General features: G+C 39.3%; 1 long non-coding RNA gene across 2 annotated transcripts in view; it reads right to left on the bottom strand.

Moving 5' to 3' along the window:
- Window positions 1-18,846, bottom strand: part of LOC119238904 (uncharacterized) — a 69,859-nt gene that overhangs the window by 41,823 nt on the left and 9,190 nt on the right. For both annotated transcript variants that reach the window (XR_008549585.1, XR_005123707.2), the window contains exon 2: window positions 16,859-17,100. This is a non-coding gene — a long non-coding RNA (uncharacterized LOC119238904). The remainder of the gene's footprint in view (window positions 1-16,858; window positions 17,101-18,846) is intronic.

Raw genomic sequence — 18,846 nt, forward strand, 5'->3', positions numbered from 1 at the left:
TGTGCAGCTGCCCACAGCCTCTGCAGCGCCAGTTCAATCCCCAGCCTCCAGGCGAGGGTCCCACATGGTGTGCAGACCTCTCCTGCCGCCCGCTGCCCCCCTCAACAGTGTACTTCGTCCGTCTGCCTGTTCTGTTCCCCGCTCTGGCTCTGGTGAATTCTCTCACCCTCCCACGCTTCTGACTGTACCCAGTGCTTGTATAAATAAATGAATAAATCTTTAGGAAAAAAAGATTTATTTATTTATGCATACAAGAACTGGGGTGTAAGCCAGAGGTGCGGGGAGTGAGAAGATTCACCACAGACAGTTGGGAGCAGAACAGGCAGATGGACTAAAATACACTGCTGAGGGGAGCAGCGGATGAGGCAGGAAAGGTTTGCTGCGTCATGTGGATCAGTTCCCTGGCCAGGGGTTGAACTCATGCTGCAGTGGCTGTTGATAACTTAATAGCCCTGAGACTTTAACCCCTGCACCATCAGGAAGGCCCTAAATGTGATAATTACTGTAATATTTCTTAAACCACACTTACAATGGATCCTTTATAATTTTAAAGATTAGTTTCATTAGTACAAATACTTCAAAAATGATGGCAAATCATCTGTGAGGATTTTAGAATTTTCACTTTTTGCTTGTTTGCCAATCTTCACAATTCTCACCCACATCTGATTCAACCACATTGTTTTCATTATCTTGCTTTTTGGAATCTATTAAAAGGAATCAATTTAATTTTCATAGAAACAGCTTTCTTATTATACTCATATTTCAGGGATTTATCTTTATTTAGTTAAAATATGTAATTACAATAACAAGTCTAATTATCAGAGAGGTTTGGGATCAATTAATTTTTGGTACAAGCCAATGGATGGAAATGAAATTATGCATGGTACTATAGAAGTCTACTATCTTAAAGCATTTTGTGGACATCAATCATTTTGAGAAGTGGTATAGTACAGAGAATGAGAACAGATACTGGGAATGTACTACCTGGGTCCAGATCTAAGGTACTTATCTACTTAACAACTATTTGATCTTGAGCAAACAAGGTTTCTTTGTATCTCAGTTTCTTGTACATATATACCTAGAAAGAGAGAAAGATAATAATATCTACCTCAGGATCCTTATAAACATTAATGCATCAACATGTTAGAATGTTTAGCCCGAGACTTCATAATAGAATAAGTACCATGTTTAGTGTCATGTTCTACCAAAGGAATAAGTTGAACAAATGCAAGTAAATTAAGAGACCACTCTAACATGTTGGGGAGAAAGTCAAGATATATGCTTACTTCTTAGCTCAAACTGAAATAAATTCAAAATGAATTAAATAAATTTAAAACATGAAAACATATAAAGAAAATTTCAGCAAAAAATTATCCTCTAAAGATGTGTAGGGAAGTTTTTTTTTCACTATCTTTTTGATTAATAATTTTTAGAACAGTAACATTGGTTTATAACCTTATATAAATTTCAGGTATGAAGTTTTTAATGGAAGAAATAATAAAATAAATTTATAAAATTGTCTATGTAAAATTTTTAGACCATTTTAAGTCAGAAAACCCCCCATATGAGATATACTTGCCACATGTTCCTCATTCTTAAAGTAATGTGACTCTGAATTTTCTCAGGATAAGCCCCTTCCCATTCTCAGTCCATGTAATTAGGGTGGTGCTGACTTTATCCCCAACCATTCAGAGCATGGTCATGGTTATTGGCTCAGGGACAGTCACATAACTGATATCAGGTCAGTGAGACCAAATGAGTCTCAATTCAAAGATACTTATGACGACTGATGTAAAAGAGGTTCTCTCTCTGTTTGACTTGAAGCTGGAAGAATGTGGACCTGAAAAAAATTATAAATCACCTCCCAAATCATTTTATGAAGCTAGCAAAACCTTGATACCAAACTGAAAAGCACATATAATAAAGGGAAATTACAATCTTTCTTACAAAAATACTAAATATCAGCCAGCTGAATGAAATGATGCATAAGAAGGATAGTACATTACAACCAAATGATACTTATTCCAGAAATGCAAGGATTGGTTTAATATTTGAAAATCAATATAATTCACCACATCAAAATAAAAAAGAAAAACTGTATCATTATTTCAATAAATACAGAAAAAGACTTGCTAAAATTGAACAAATATTTCCTTTTTAAATAGTTATTTAGCACAGTCTTAAATTAAAGGCATATCTGTTATCTACTAAAGGGTAACCACAGAAAACTACCATCACACTTTATAGTAAAATGTTGAAATATTGCCCTCTGTACTACAGTTCCTAGTTGGTGAAATACAGGAAAAAAAAGAAATAAAAGGATGGCATAACACTACTGCCATCCTTTTGAAATTACTTAGTTGAAACAGCTTAAAGCCACACACAAAAAAAAAACTTTTCACTCTATAGATCAACAAATACCTAGTAAATCAACATTTTAAGATTACAGTATTCAATAGCATCAAAAATACTAAATTCCTAGGATAAATCTAATAAAGTATTACAAATCCTTTACTTAAAAACTTCAAATATCATTAAGATGTAAATAAATAGGATATACCATATTCATGGATTAGAACACACCATATTATCCTCCAAATGGAACTATATATTCTATAGTTCCAATCAAAATCCAGCTCATGTCTTTGACACATTAGTTCTATAATGTATATAGGGCCTCCCTGGTGGGGCAAGGGAATAAGTCTCAGCACTAGAGCACTATGAAGCAATCTGCAGCCACAGCCACATAGCACAGCAGACCTCTCCTGTCTTGCCCGCTGCTCCCCTCAGCAGTGTATTTCAATAGATCTGCTCTTTTGCTCCCCACTCTGTCTCTGGTGAATCCTCTCACCCCCTGCACCTCTGGCCTATACCCCACCTCTTGTATACATAAATAAATAAATCTTTTTTTAAAATAAAATAAAATGTATATAAAAATGTGATGAAGAAAGATAGCCAAGACAATCTTAAACAAGTACAAGATTGAAGGATATATTGTGCTAAATATTAAGTCTTATTATAAAGCTATAGTAAATAAGATACTGTGGAAATTGTATAAGGATAAATAAATAGAACAATGGAGTAGAATAAAGAGTCCAGAAAAAATATATATATATATATGAGTCCCACATATATATGAAAACTTGATTTAGAACACTCTTTACAGTAAATGGTGCTAGGTAAATTAGATAGTCACAGTGGAAAGAAATGGAATATGACCAACCTCATATTATACTATTGCAAAATATACTTCAGGGAGGAAGTATATCTAAATATAAAAGGAGAAACAATGAAACTCCTATAAGGTAACATAAACATAAATATATGTCCTTTATAAAAATTTTTCAAATCAAATTTTATTGACTTGCCACTCATTTCCACAGCTATATAATTTTGGGTGTACGTCATATCTCACCATGTGCATATGCATCACTCACCCTCCACCAAAGATCTGACACCAAAACATAGTCACATTACTTCCCCAACCCTCCTCCCTCCTCTACCCCATAACCAGTATCTTTTTCAGAGTCCAGAGTCATTTTTGTTGTGTTTTGCAAACTTGCTCTTTGGTTGTTTATACCACAAATGAGTGAAACCATTCAGTAATTATCTTTCACTTTCTGACATATTTCATTTAGCATAATCACCTCAGATCCATCCATTTTGTCCCAAAAAGCACCTTTCATCCTTTTTAATAACTGAGAAATATTTCATTGAGCATATATACCACAATTTATTTATCTAGTTCTCTGTCAATGGTTCATTTAGGTTGATCCCATGCCTTGGCTATTGTGAATAAGGCTGCTATGAACATAGGGGTACATAATTCTTTTCATATTAATGTTTTCATATTCTTCGGGTAAATACCTAGGAACAATATTACTGGATCATATGTATTTCCATTTTCAGTTCTTTAAGGAATCTCCATACCAGTTTCCAAATAGAATGTCCCAACTTATATTCCCAGTAACACATCCTTACCAACATTTGTTGCTTCCAGTCATTTTGATATAGGCCACTCTCATAGGGGTGAAATGATATTTCTCAGGGTGAAAAGATATCTCATTTGTATTTCACTTATAATAAGTGATGTTGAGTATTTTTTCATGTGCCTGTAGACCATCTTTATGTCTTCTTTGGAGAAATGCCTATTTTCGTCTTTTGCCCAAAAAAATTTTTGTTGTTTGTTTTTTGTTGTTGTTATTGAGGTGTATGACTTCTTTATACATTTGGGAAATGAACCATTTATCAGATTGTGATGTGTAAGTAACTTCTCCCAGTCTGAAAGTTGCTTTTTTGTTTCTGTGGTAGTTTCTTTCCTGGTACGAAGTTTTTAAATTAGATGTAGTCCCATTTGTATATTTTTCCTTTTGTTTTCCTTGCCATTGGAGTTGAGTCCCAAACACATCTCTGAAGTTGATATCCAGGAATGTATCATCTATATTTTCTTTAATGTATTTAATGGTTTCAAGTCTTATATCCAAGTCACTAATCCATTTTGAATTATTTTTTGCATATGGACTTAAATAATGATCTAGTTTCATTATTCTTTTCTTTTTTCTTTCTTTCTTTGTTTTTTTTTTTTTTTTTTTGCATGCGACTGTCCAAGTTTCCTGGCACTATTTGTTGAAGAGGCTTTCTTTCTCCATTGTATAGCCACAACTCCTTTGTCAAAGATTAATTGTCCTTATTTGTGTGGGTTTATTTCTGGACTCTTTATTCTATTCCATCAGTCTGTGTTTCTGTTTCTGTCCCACTACCCCACTACCATACTGGGGATTTCTATGGTTATTAAGGATCTTTTGTGGTTCCATACAAACTATATGATTGTTTTCTCTATTTCTTTTTTTTGGGGGGGGTTCTATATTTTTGAAAAATGTCATTGAGATAGGAATTTTGGTAGGAATTGTGTTGAATCTATAAATTGCTGTAGGTAATATGGACATTTTGACAATGTTTTTATTCTTACAACTCATGAACACAAGATATCTTTCTATTTCTTTGTGTCTTCTTTTGACAGTGTGTTAACAGTTTTCATTGTATAGGTCCTTTACTTCCTCTGTTAAGGCTACTCCCAGGTATTTCATCCTTTTTGGTGCAATGGGATTGTTTTCATATTTTCTCCTTTCTCTAATTATTATCTCCGTCCTCTAATTCAATGTTTGCATATAGAGGTGCATCCAGTTTTTATGTATTGATTTTGTATCCTACCACTTTGCTATATTCACTTATTATTTCTAGTAGTTTTTGGTAGTCTTTTGGATTTTCTGTGTCACTACAAATAGTGATAGTTTTACTTCATATTTTCCAGTTTGGATTTCTTTTATGTCTTTTCCTTGCCTAACTTCTGTGGCTATGACTTCCAATTCTATGTTGAACAGTATTGTTGAAAGTGGACATCCTTGTCTTATTTCTTATCTTAGGGGGAAAACTTTCAGTTTTTCACCATTCAGTATGATGTTAATTGTGGGTTTTTTTATTATATTGAGATATGTTCCCCTCACTCCCAATATAAATATATGTCTTTTAGGACCTTAGGAAGGAAAAAAAATGCTTTGAATTTACACAAAAAGCAGTAATCACTTATGGAAAAAAATGAATTTATTTGAACTACCTTAAAACAGAAAGGACAGGCGTCCCTGGTGGCACAAGGGGTTAAGTCACAGCATTATGAAGCTACCCACAGCCACTGCAGCACGAGTTCCATCCCCAGGCAGCGAGATTACCCACACGGTGCAGCAGACCTCTCCTGCCTCACCCACTGCTCCTCTCAGCAGTGTATTTCAGTAGATCTGCCTGTTCTGCCCCCCACTCTGTCTCTGGTGAATCCTCTTACTCCCCCCCACCTTTCACCTATACCCTAGCTCTTGTATGCATAAATAAATAATGTAAATCTTAAAAAAATACACAGAAAGGTCTACTCATCAAAAGATACCATTTGGAAACTTGAAAGCTAATCACAGTGTAGAAATGATTTTTGTAGAAATATAATTAACAAAAAGATCACATCTAGAATATTAAAAGAGTTCCTAAAAATAAATAAGGACAGACAACCCAACAGAAGAATGGAAAGGAGACTTGAACAGGCACATGATCAATAAATATATGAAAAATTGCTTAACTTCACTAGTAATCAGGAAAATATACATAACGATTCACATCCACAGATAGGCTAAAATTTTAAAGATTTGACAGTACCAAGTGTTGTCAAAACTGGAGAAACTGGAACTTTGATACACTGCTTAAGAGGTATAAATTGGTATAATCACTTTATTTATTTATTTATTTATTTATTTATTTTTATAGAGGCATGTTTTATTTGTTTGTTTGTTTGTTTTGTTTATACATGCACTGGGTACAGTCAGAAGCACGGGAGGGTGAGAGAATTCACCAGAGCCAGAGCGGGGAGCAGAGCAGGCAGAAGGACCAAAGTACACTGCTGAGGGGAGCAGCGGGCGGCAGGAGAGGTCTGCGCGCCATGAGGGACCCTCCTCCGGTGGCCGGGGAGCAGCCGGGGATCGAACCGGCGCCACAGAGGCCACGGGCAGCTTCGCAACCCAGCGCTCAACCACTGCGCCACCGGCGAGGCCCTGGCATAATCACTTTAGAAAATTATTTTAAAATTTCTCCTTATGTTAAATATACTCCTAACCTATGATCCATCAGTTCCACTCTTGCTATATACTCAGCTATAGAAGGCACATACTGGAATGTTTTTAAGAACATTATTCAAAAGAACTGAAAAACAGTAGCAAGTCAAATGTCAATAGGAGATGGATAAACAAATCATGCTATGCTCATACAAAGGAATACTATGCTCATACAAAGGAATACTGTAAAGAGAATAAATTAGTTCTACAAGCAATAGCATAGATGACTTTCACAAATATGTTAGCAAAAATAGCCAGACTCAAAAGATTGTCCCTTTGTGATTCCAAGGCCACCTGATTTTTTAAGAGAGATTCCCCAGGTGATTCCAGGGTGCTTTATCTGACTGAAGTCTAGTTGTCCAGCAGCAGCTTCTGCCCTCACCCCTCACTGGCTATCCTCCAACCACACTGCCTCCTTCCTGGCTCTGGAATGCACCACACCTCCTCCCACTTGGAACCTCTGTACATGTTTCCTCTGGAAAACTGCTTATTCTCAGCTCTGCCTGCAATGATCTCAACCCTTCCAAAGTGTCAGCTCAAATGTCATTTCCAGGGAAGTCTTCCTGACCACTGAATTTACATAGATATTCTCGCCCCATAACTTTCTACCTCAGCAGCTATTTGTTTCACTGACAGCACTTCAAATCTAAAACAAAACTTTCCTCCTATTTCAATGAAAATTTCTCAAAGCCTGGAACTTATTTTGGATCTAGTATGGAATTGGTGTTCAGTAAATGTTTAATGAACATTATATATATACATACACTGTTTAATGAACATTTTACACACACACACACACACACACACACACACAGAGCATGATCCCGTCATCTGTATTTATCTGCCAATACCAACTTTATTCCTTAGGGTTCTCTTCTCTTACATCATATTACCAAGTTTTAACAATGGAGTGCAAACACTTTTTTCTTTTTTCCCTGGGGAAGAATTGACTTATAATTGCACTTCGGCCTTAATCACCTAAATAACTTGCAGAGGAAATCTCTAGTGAAGACCCTGATAAGTTTCTCAGTCTAGAAGACTCTTTCCCTGCCAGGACAATCCTCTAGGGCGCTGGAATCAAAGAGTGCAGAGTGGCTCTCTTTCCTCTTGCTATGGCTGCTCATAGTTGTCTGAAGTGGAGTAACCCCACCAGGGAAGGGGGAAAGAGCGAATTAGCCATTCAGAAGGCACACTAACATGCTAATCCAGGTTCTGCCCATTAATACATTCCTCCTGAATCTAGACTCTGATGGCATTCAAGTGGGATCTTTCTTTTGGGTGAAGTGCCCCTCCCTCCAAAGGGCTTAATGGAAGCTTCACTTCAAAATGCCATCTTTAAAAATAAGTATGGTATAGGCCTCCCTGGTGGCGCAAGGTGTTAAGCACAGCACTATGAAGCAATCCTCAGCCTCTGCAGCACAAGTTTGATCCCCCATCCAGCCAGGGAGCTACCCACATGGCGCAGCAGACTTCTCCTGTCTTGCCCACTACTCTCCTCAGCAGTGTATTTCAGTCAGTGCCTGTTCTGCTCCCCACTGTCTCTGGCAAATCCTCTTACCCCCCACACCTCTGGCCTGTACCCCAGTTCTTGTATGCATAAATAAATAAATTTTAAAAAAATAAGTACAGTGCTTAATGTTTTTTAACAACTATATGTGAATAAAACCTTATCTGTTCAGTCCTCATTTGCCCCACATTTTTCATATAATCATTATGAAATATAATCCTCAACCCAGGGAGCTGAATACAATTCATAACCAAGATTACAAAATATTTTCACATACTTTCTGGTTGTCTGGATTATCCCTCTAATCCTCCTTATCCTCTCCTCTTTTGAGTTTCCATCCCTTAGCTGTCCAAATTACTAGAAGGGACAGGAGGAGTGATAAGGAGTCAATGCTGAAGAAGATCTGGGAGGTGGAGGATAGTTTCTAACTGAACCTATTTGTACATGACCCAGGGGCACCCTGGGAACCCCAAACATGCATGCTCCAAAGAGGTCTGGTCATCCATGTGCACAAAGACAAAGCAGACTCTTAACATGAAAGAATTTTAATAGAATTAGTGTGCACAGAGAAAGAAAGAAGGATAATATTTTCCCAAGTAAAACACCCAAAATGACCCATCCCCTCATGGGTAAATGCCCAGCCTCACAAGATCAACCCAAAGAGGAGCCAATGAGGCCTGAAATCTTGCCGCAAGTCTAAGGCACCTTCTGGCAGGTAAGTGAAAGGTCGATGCAGGGGACAGGAATGCAAAGCCCACCAGGAAGCCCACCTGGGGGCAGGAATACGGAAGCCCGCCTAGAAAAATCAGACAATGAACCTCTACCCGCCCTACAAACTTTTTCCCTACTTACAAACCCAGTTTCCCACCTGACCTCTCCTCACCCTATAAAAGCCTGCCTCCCCCTGGCAACGTGAGCGATTTCACCTACCCCCACCTTGGGTCCATGAATCCCACCCGTGGGCACAATAAATTTTCCCCACTTTGAGAAATTTAGCCTGGCTCTCCTTTTCTCTACTGCCGAACCTTTCAGTAAGCATAGGAAAGGATTTCTAAAGCAGGCCCCAAAAAGCTATGACAAAAGGAGCAAAATTAAAGTACAAATCAAGATAATGGCTGCCGTCGTCAGCTTCCTCACATGTCTCTCACCCACGTCTCTCCTTCATGTGTCTACTTTCATGTCTCCTAAGTCCCTGGTGCAAGTCCAAAGCTGAGAAGCAAGCGGGCCCTTCTTCTCCATGTGTCTCCCCTAACAATGGAGATGCCTCCCTAACAAACCTCTGAAAACAATTCTGTACAACACTCAAGCAGTGATACTGTGAACAAGGTTACACAGCATTTCCTACAGCAGCCCCATAATCAATCAACCACCAGTTATTTATTAAGCACCTGCCCTATGCCTAATACTCATTCACTCAGTCAACAACATTTTATGTTGTAAAGACCTTGTCAGGTGCTAGAATGTGAATATGAGCAAGATGTGGTTCTACTGTCAAATAACTCATTTCTGTAAAGACAAGGTCACTGATACATATAACTGAAGAATGAGCTAAATTATGTACTAGAAATGAATGTTCATAGACAGTAGAGCTCAGAATGCACTGAAATTATTTAAAAAAAAAAGAAAGTAAAAGAAAGAAATCTTCTTAAAGGAGTTTGTGCCTAAAACAGACTTTACAAGTAAATAAGTAAGCAAAAGAAAGAAGTGTGGGCACCCGGGGCTGTGGCAACAGCTTTGGCAAGAGCCAGAGACCAAAAGAAGCTTGAAGTGTCTGGGGAAGTGTAAGGAAATAGAAAGGATAAAGTAGGCTCTTCATTAGATCTGCAAAGGTGTTTAAATCTCTTTGGAAAGGAATGGTGAAATTTTGATAAGATATTGTGTGGGGCTTATGAATCTTTTAACTGTGGTAGTTTATAATTAAGCCATTGTTTCTAGTCATTGTTAAATAGCTACTGAAAAAGCCAGTTACCCCATGCTAATGTATAACTTCTTTGTTTTATGCAAAATAGCTCCAGTCTAAAAAAGAGCATCTTGCCTCTCTATTCAAGTGGAAATGAATACCTCCCTCTAAGTTGGAAAATAAAAACCCAGGGCTTTAATGATCACAGGGCCTTTCCTGCATGCACAGAGTCAGTCAGAGCATCGTGTCACTTTCTCTCTTTTCCTTCCACTACATAGAAAAAGGAAGCAAAAGCTCTGCCTGCAGCAGATGTAAGAATACCCCAAGGTCTTGCTCTGCCGTGCAAGAAGTTGACGCAGGCAGAAATATATCCCAAAGGCAGAGAATATCAGGAATGCCTGAAATGTACACTGCTGAGAAAGGAGAGAAGAGCTTCCAACTAGAGTCACATTGAAAAGAAAGATGAAATGTGTCTGTCTGCAAACTAAGATTCAGAAAGAACAGATAAAGAAAAACTTAAGAACGGGTAGAAAAAAAAACAAAAATGTGCTTTAACTCTTGGAAAAAAGTAAACAGTGAAAGAAAAGACACTAATGATTGGTTAATTGGCCAAAGTTATTCGTTTTAGTCAACGCAATAAAGAGTGAAGAGAAATCAGTGATGAGTAACAGAGATAAAGGGGATTGGGATTTGTTATTATCTCTGTCTACTCAAGAGGATTGCCAAACAGTGAGTCTGTTATATTAATGAATAACTGAAACATTATAAAACCTTTTCTGGTGCTTACACAGTAAAAAGGACCCTCCCAAAATGACCCATTTTAACAGGAACAGCAGAGTATATATTTGTAAAATATTCTACAAAGAGTCTATTTATAACTGGAACTTTCATATATTGCTAACATTAGTGCAAAATGATACAACCACTTTGGAAAGCAGTTTAATGGTCTCTTGCAAAGTTAAACATACTCTTATTATACAACTCAGCAATCCCAGTATTAGATTTTAACCAAAGGAAATGAAAGCATATGTTGATTCAAAGACTTGCATGCAAATTTCATAACAACTTTATTCAAAATAGCTCCATACTGGAAACAACCCAAATGTTCATCTACTGGTGAAAAGATTTTTAAAAATTGTGGAATATCCATACCATGGAATGCTACTCAGCAATAAAAAGGAACAAACTAAGATACATGCAACACATGCAACAACTCAAAAGTATATGTTAAGTGCAATAAACCAAACACTGACTCCACTGATGTGACAGTCTGAAAAGGGCAAAAGGGTCTGAAATCAAATTAGTGGTACCAAGAGCTGGGGATAGGGAAAGGAACTGATTATAAAAACAAAGAAGAATATTTGAAGGCTTATGAAACTCTTCTGTATCTTAATTGTGGTTGTGATAACACAACTACATACATTTTCCAAAACACAACCAGTCATATATATTTGGGGAGAGGGTTTACAGTAACTTTATTGTCTCAGGAAACAAGGCTGCAGTAAGTCTACATGATTAGAGCAGATGGTTATCTTTCTAGAGGATGAAACCTCTGCCGAGCTGGTAGCACACAGAGGCCAAACAAATATTTTAAAGGAGTGTGAGAAATAAATTTCTGTTGTTTATATAAATGACCCAATCTGTGTTATCTTTTAGAGCAGCCCAAATGAACTAAGATATTGTCCCCCAACGATTACTAGGAAATCATTGAGAAAATAAAGAACTGCCTCTACTCAATCTCAGAATACACAGTGGAAGAGTGGACAGAATCACAGATAAAGGTGCTTTCTCTCCAGGTATTAAAGGAACAAAGGTCAGACTGTCTCTGTATTGCGGACAATGGACATAGAGGAGGCTATGGCCTGCGAGTGTAGGGGAAGCAACATTCCTGCTGTGCCAGCTGTGGGTGCTGCAGCCACTCAGGGCAACCCCAAAATGTAGGCACAGTGCATTATAAGCTCCCAAACTTGACTTTTCTTTTTTGTAACACAAATGCTGACTTATGCTTGATGCCATGACATCTACCTCAAAGAACGGCTATCTCAGACAAACACACTGCAGGCCACCCAACTAGACTAGATAAACTGCCAGAATGCCTCCCCCACCGAGGAAACTTTGTTTTACAGATCCTGGTTGATTAGATAACTGGTTGGTTGGGATTGACTTATTTTCCTACTACCTCCTTTTATCTCTCTTCCTGTTTTAAATCCCTACATGTTTTCAATTCACCAATAAATATTAAACCTTTTAAGGATTTTAATCCCTAAATCTCTCACCCTCAGACCTATTAAAAGTGGGGCCACAGGCCTTGGCTCTCAGTCTCTCTCTCTCCTCTCTCCTGCTACCCAAGTTTCACTCTTGCTCTCTCTCACGCTCTCTCTCTCTCTTGCTCCCGCTCGCGCTCTCTCTCTCTCTCTCTCTCTCTCTCTCTCCTGCTACCCAAATATGGTCTCAAACAGTCTGCCCCTCATACCCACCATACAGGCATACATTCACATATACACACTCCATCTCACCCATTTTCATGCTTATGTACTCATATTTACACGCATCTTCTGCAGTAAGAGTAAATGGTTAAATAATGCTTGCTATTTGCCAGGCATTGCTCTAAACACTTTAAATGAATTAACATCAGGAGCAAAGTATAGTTTTATCCCAGTGGCAAAGAGGAGACTGAGGCTCAGAAAGATTTAACCAGTTATTGCGCAGGCAGTTGAGCACAGTGCTGTGAAGCTGTCCGCAGCCTCTGCAGTGCCGGTTCTATCCCCACCAGCCTCAGAGCAACCCACATGGCGCAGCAGACCTCTCCTGTCTCACCTGCTGATCCCCTCAGCAGTGTATTTTGTCAGTCTGCCTGTTCTGTTCACCGCTCTGTCTCTGGTGAATCTGTTAGGGGGAAAAGGATGTCCTAAAGCTAATTTCATACAGGCTTTGTGGACTCCGCCCCCACTCCAGACCAAAGCCAAAAGACACTGGGAACTACAAATCCCATCACCACCAAAGGGAAGGTTGCTGGAACCTGAGGGTGGGGTTAAGCAGCCAGGTTTGGTATAAAACCAGACACATGGGCTTTGGGGGATTTCCCTTTTCAGCTCTCCGCCAGCTCACAGTGGAGTGGCCAGCTCTGAGAGTGCCTTTGGGTTTCTGGGTCGGCGGATAAGGTAGGATGCATTAAAGACTTTATTTCCCTATTTTCTCCCTGAGTTGTACATTTCCTCAATTCCCTTTCCCTTGCAAATAAAGCTTTTATTAACCTTTTGTGTGCGCCTGTAGTGGAGTATTAATAAGTCCCTTTTAAGCATGCAGGTGAGGACCCACAGCCAGGCAACCTGTTTTATATCGGGGTTGCTCCATAACAGTTTGGCGCCCAAAGTGGTTTCCAAGCTACACCTGTGGTTAACCAGCCCAAAGTAACTTTCCTTGCATTGGTCACCATAAAGTGCACAAATCCTCTCACCCTCCCGCGCATCTGGACTGTACCCCGGTTCTTGTATAAATAAAATAAAAAAAAAAGATTTAACCAGTTATGATAGGGTTTAGGGAGGAGGGAAAGGCACCATACCTAGTATAGGAACCTACACACACACACACACAGCATAGGCCACATGCAAAGGCTATGTAATTAATAATCCATTGTCTGGGCCTCCCCTGGTGGTGCAGGTGGTTGAGTGCCGCACTGTGAAGCTTTTCGCAGCCTCTGCAGCGCTGGTTCAATCCCAGCCGGCCGGCGAGGGTCCTACATGGTGCAGCAGACCTCTCCTGTCGCGCCCGCTGCTCCCCTCAGCAGTGTATTTCATCAGTCTGCCTGTTCTATTCCCCATTCTGTCTCTGGTGAATCCTCTCACCCTCCTGTGCATCTGGCCTGTACCCCAGTTCTTGTGTAAAAATGAATAAATAAATTTTTAAAAATAATAATAATAATAATCCGTTGTCTTTGAACTAAAACTCTTGTTTTGAACTGAGGTTCCTACCCCAGTGATGACTGAAGTACCCGACACTGATGCCATCAGAACAATAGGGTTTTTCCCAGGTGCAGGAAAACAGGATATACCTGGGTCAAGATGACCAAGGAGGCCACAACAAACTCTAGGGATACCATGAAGAACAAGGCCCCAACCCTGATGGGCTGTTGCAGCAGGAGGCTGACTTATGGTTAACCGACTTTCACTAGAAAAAGGCCAGCTTGAGATGAGATGTCAGAACAGGCTTTTGGGGTAAAATAGCCCCATTGTCTCAGATCTCCAGTTTTCTAACATTAAAGTCTGTGTCATAGATCCAATTCCTGTCTCTGTTCAATTAGCTTCCAGCAGCAACATGCAGCCCGACTCCAACATTTTCTGGTTACAGTTAGTAAGTGACAACGTGGAATTTAAACCCAGGCAGTGTGGTTCTGAAGAACAGGTGCTGCCATATTTATCCACACATCTATTACCAAGCTCCCTTACAATTCTGTGCCCACAACCAACACATGCCAAGCCTTTCCTAAGAGCAGGCAGGTGAAGGGAGCGCTTTGCTAAGTGCTACTTCACTTGTTCTAGAAAAGAAGTCACCAGGATCCAAGATTGACAGCGCCTTTCCTCTAGTTCTCAAGTTGGTCCTCAAATCTTCAAAGATAAGAGCTCCCCGAGCCTATTATTCTCTTGTGCAAATAATTCAATACCCAGTATACTACATTTCCAGATCCTCTTGTCTAATTCCGTAATCATTTTTTTTTAAAGATTTATTTGTTTGTTTGTTTGTTTGTTTGTACAAGCACTGGGTACAATCAGAAGCAGGGGAGGGTGAGAGATTTCACCAGAGCCAGAGCAGGAAGCAGAGCAGGCAGAAGGACCGAAGCACACTGCTGAGGGGAGCAGCGGGCAGCAGGAGAGGTCTGCGCGCCATGTGGGACCCTCCTCTGGTGGCCGGGGAGCAGCCGGGAATCGAACCGGCGCTGCAGAGGCCACGGGCAGCTTCGCAACCCAGAGCTCAACCACTGCGCCACCGGGGAGGCCCATAATTCCTTTATCATTTTTATGACCTATGTATACACTATTTCAAAGCTCCTGTTTTAATTTTAAAGACCCAAACTGAGCCCAATGCGTGAAGAAGGAGCTGACCAAGTTAAGTAAACAGAATTACCCTTTTAACTCCTACCAGTCATATTCTACCAATGCAATCAATGATCATGTTGGAGTATTTATCAATATAATATAGGTGAGGCATATTTGGAAAGAAATATGGCTCCCCGGTGATTATGTATCCCTGGAAGAAGACCAACTGAGAGCACATGAGATTCAAGAACTGAGCAGGATACAGTCATCAAACTCTTATTCTTTCTAGTTTACTAGATAAAATGTGGAGGAGAATGGATCTGTCAAGGGCTTCTAGGAATTTACTAAGAAATGAATATGGCAATAGAAGTGGTTAGACTAGATTAGAGATGAGGAAGTATCACATGGTGTTCCTCTGCCCTCCAGAGGCCATTCTGACTCCAGCCTGAGGTCAAGGACCCGGTTAATTTTAAACTGACCATAGGGCATCTGGGAAGGTCAGGTTGATACCAAAGTCATTTTTAAATGTGCATTTGATTCCAAGGTGGACCTGAAAACCCACCTTCCACCTGCACTCCAACAAAATCCAGCTAGCTCATGCTCTGGACAGAACTACTGGTAAGAACCATTCTCACTATAATGCTAATAAAACTGGAGTTGAGCTCTGTCTATGCCCAACTACAATGGTGATTTCTTACCCCTCCCCACATTTTCTTTCCCATCTGCTCCTGCTTCTTCTCTTTCTACCATTCTCACTAAGTCATAAAATAACCCAGCATACTAGTATAGTTTAAGGGGCAAACTCTCAGTGTATATAAATTCCTGAAGAGCATTACATTCTTACTAGGGAACCAGATGAATAAGACATTGGCCTAAAAGTCAAAATATCAAAAGGCCCTTCATCTTCCCTCTTCCCCAGTCCTCCTCCTTGCCCATTCCTTGAAGGTGGCAGCATGGTCACTGCAGAGGCAGTTACAGAAAGGCGACAAACCAAGATAGATGCTGGCCAAGGAGATAGTCTCAGAATTAGAACTAAGAAATTGGCAGGACCAAGAAGAAGGCCAGTGACAGAAGCAGCTTTGTGGTTGGGAGATTGGTTATATACAGGGAGATTAAGAAGTCAATTTTAATTGAGATGAGATTAAGGTGCTTGACTTGATGAGAGTCAAATTTATCAGCGCTGAGGATGGGAAAGCCTCTATAAATTGTGTTTGGGGAAAATACATTGTAGTATGTAAGGGACACATCATCATGTTTGCAACTTGTTTTCCAAAAGTTCAAAAAAAGAATGTATATATTAGATAGAGAGAGAGAAGAATGTGGTAAAATATTAAGTTAGGGAGTCTAGGTAAAGAGACTTAAAGAAGTTTTGTGTATCACTGTTGCAACATTTCCCGAAGTTTGAAATTATTTCAAAGTAAAACATTTTTAAGCAAAATGCCAGAATGACAAAAATTTAAAAGACTAATTCCTAGTGTTGCAAAGGCTAGGGAAGAGCAGGAACTCTATAATTTGATACCGGTATTAATATAAACTAGTGCTCTGGAAAACTGTAAGGCAGTATCTACTAAGGCTGACATAAATATACCCTATAACCAATAATCATAGTTAGTATAAACCCCAAAAGAATTGCCCACATATGTGCACTACACATACAAGTAGATTCAGACAGAACTGTTTGTAACAGCCAAAAACTAGGAGTTTTCATCATCTATTACTACAGAGTAAATTGCCCCAAGCGTTAACCAGAAAACACCAACATGTGTACCTTATAGACTCTGTGAGTCAGGAATTCATGTCACTTAGTTCCAGGACTCTCATGCAAGGCCTGTCATGCTGTTGCAGCGGAGTTGTCAGCTAGGGCTGCAGTCAGCTGTGAGTTTGACTGGAGGTGGAGAATCTTCTTCCAAGCTCACTCACATAGTCGTTGGCAGGTCTCAGTCACCCGTCACTTGGACCTCTCCAGAGGGATACCTCATGACATGGCACTTACTTCCCAAGGTAAGCAATCTAAGAGAGAACAGCCATAATGGAAGTCATATTGTTTTTGTAATCTAATCTCACAGGTGAAGTTCTGTCTATTCATTAGAGGCAAGTCACTAGGTCCAGCTCCCCCTCAAGGAAAGAGGATTACACAGGTCACCAGAAACAGGAGGCAAGGACCATCTACCACACTACCCAAATGTCCAACAATAGTAAAATGTGTACATAAACAAATTATGGTCTATTCAAATATTAAAAAACAGGAAAATGAATGAATTATAGCTACTTGCAACAAGAAATGAATCTCACAAACAGTGTTGGGGGAAAAACAAAACAGAGAATAATGTGGTATGATCCTATTTATACAACCTTCAAAAACAGGCCAGACTGAACTGTGATGACAGAAGTCAGATAATAGTTGCCTTTGTGAAAGAAGGATAGGGAATGGCTGAAGGGTTGCTTCTAGAATGTTGGTAATGTTTTAGATCCTGACCTGAAAAAGAATCATGATGGGAGGGGATGGGGAGTTTCATTTTTTAAAAGTGTATCAAGCTGTAAATTTTCAGTGTTTGAACTCTTCTGTATGTACATACAGAGGAGAGATTTTTTAAAAATCCCAAAAGTTCAGGACTGGGTTATTTGGTAACATTTTATTCTGATGAAATTTCAAACTTAAAGATAAGTTGTAAGAACCCAAACGCCCAAAAATAGATGACTGGATCAAGAAGATGTGATACATATACACAATGGAATATTACTCAGCGATCAAAAAAGATAAACTCATGCAATTTACAGCAACATGGATGAAGCTGGAAGGGAACATGCTCAGCGAAATAAGCCAGAAAGAAAAAGAAAAATACCAGAATTTAGAAAGCCTAAATAATAGGAATAATAGCAGGAATATAGCAGGAAAATAGCAGGAATTTAGAAAACCAAAATAAGGGACCAGGAAAAAGATTAATTATAATCAAGTAAAAATCAAAATCAACAAGCCAGAGACATGCTGTGGGGGGGGGGAGAGAGTAGGATAAAAACAAGGGGGGGTGGGAATTGTAAGGGGATTATAACCAAGATGAAAATGCATACATTGTGCAAAAATGAAAAATGATGTAAAAATATATATAAAATTTTTTTTGTTCAACATCACTTGTCATCACGGAAATGCAAATCAAAACTACCATGAGATACCATCTTACACCAGTGAGAATGGCACATATTAAAAAAACTAGCAACAACAAATGTTGGCGAGGTTGTGGAGAAAAAGGAACTCTCCTGCACTGTTGGTGGGAATGCAAACTGGTCCAACCACTACGGAGAGCTGTGTGGAGATTTCTGGACCTACTAAACATAGAGCTTCCATATGATCCAGCAATTCCACTCCTAGGTATTTACCCAAAGGACACAGAAACATCAATTCCAAAGAACACCTGCACCCCTATGTGTATAGCAGCACTATTTACAATAGCTAAGCTTTGGAAACAGCCCAAATGCCCAAAAATAGATGACTGGATCAAGAAGATGTGGTACATATGTACCATGGAATATTACTCAGCATTCAAAAAAGATAAACACATGCAATTTGCAGCAACATGGATGGCGCTGGAAGGGATTATGCTCAGCGAAATAAGCCAAAAAGAAAAAGAAAAATACCGGATGGTCTCACTCATAGCAGGAATCTAGAAAACTTAAATAAGGGATCAGGAAAATGAATAACTATAAGAAAGTGAAAATCAAAATCAACAAAAAACTATGAACCAGAGACACTTTTTGGGG

Source organism: Talpa occidentalis, unplaced genomic scaffold, assembly GCF_014898055.3.
Source record: "Talpa occidentalis isolate TD23 unplaced genomic scaffold, MPIMG_talOcc4v2.1 talOcc4.11, whole genome shotgun sequence".
Lineage (NCBI taxonomy): Eukaryota > Metazoa > Chordata > Mammalia > Eulipotyphla > Talpidae > Talpa > Talpa occidentalis.